General features: G+C 36.3%; 1 pseudogene; it reads left to right on the top strand.

Moving 5' to 3' along the window:
• Window positions 1–414: 414 nt before the first annotated feature.
• LOC108540751 (protein RCC2 pseudogene) overlaps window positions 415–865 on the top strand; it is a 19,305-nt pseudogene continuing 18,854 nt past the window's right edge.

Genomic DNA, 865 nt, shown 5'->3' with positions numbered 1-865 from the left:
GTAAATGTCTTCTTCCTCAACAGACTATACTCAGCTTGGTGACCATTATTTGAGTCAATCAACAGAGCCACCTAGAAGAGAATGTGCTGATGACTATGGATTCAGTCAAACACCCTCACATGAAAGTTGGTGTGGGGTCATTTTCTTCCAGACTACATAGACTCAGAAGTGGAAAGAACATTTTCTATTAAAAAAAAAACAGAGAGAAAGAGAGACAGCAAACAAGTAAAAGAACATGGGCTCTTATCAGAAATAGGATGAATGCTATGTATCACAGGTCAAGATATCTCTCAAGCAATCTAGAATAGGTTTGATTTGACCTTTAGGGCCTGTACTTTTCTTATATTATTAAACTAATTGGGAATTTTGAGTGTCACAAGGGAAGTTTCCAACTGACTTGCTACCGTGAGTGAGATGCTTAAAAAGCCTGGCGAGTCATCAGTGTTATCTGCCATGGTGGGCTCAGTTGATCCCAGTTCCTGTAGCGTCCAACGTGTCCTAGCAGGAATTATTATTGCATGTGATATCATTGTGTTTGAAAGCATGAGCAATCGAAGGAAACCAGAAGATGCAAAAACAGAGAAGAAAACAAAGAAGAGCAATTTCACAAGAAGTAGAACGTACGGAAATGTCAGGTGAAATAAATAAACAAAGAAATATGATCTGTCAAGTCTATCAGGAATAAAACAATTTGTGGAACAAAAACAAGAAAAAAACTTTTCAACTTAAATGTTTCCATAGTTAAACTAAAAATAATAGTTATGATTAAAAGTTAAGTTGACCAGGAAGATCTATTGAAAGAATTCCAAAACATGTTTATTGCGGCACTATTCACAATAGCAAAGACTTGGAATCAACCCAAATG

Source organism: Rhinopithecus bieti, unplaced genomic scaffold, assembly GCF_001698545.2.
Source record: "Rhinopithecus bieti isolate Rb0 unplaced genomic scaffold, ASM169854v2 scaffold_18644, whole genome shotgun sequence".
Lineage (NCBI taxonomy): Eukaryota > Metazoa > Chordata > Mammalia > Primates > Cercopithecidae > Rhinopithecus > Rhinopithecus bieti.
The sequence above is the reverse complement of the archived record's forward strand: the minus strand, read 5'-3'. Positions and strand labels throughout refer to the sequence as shown.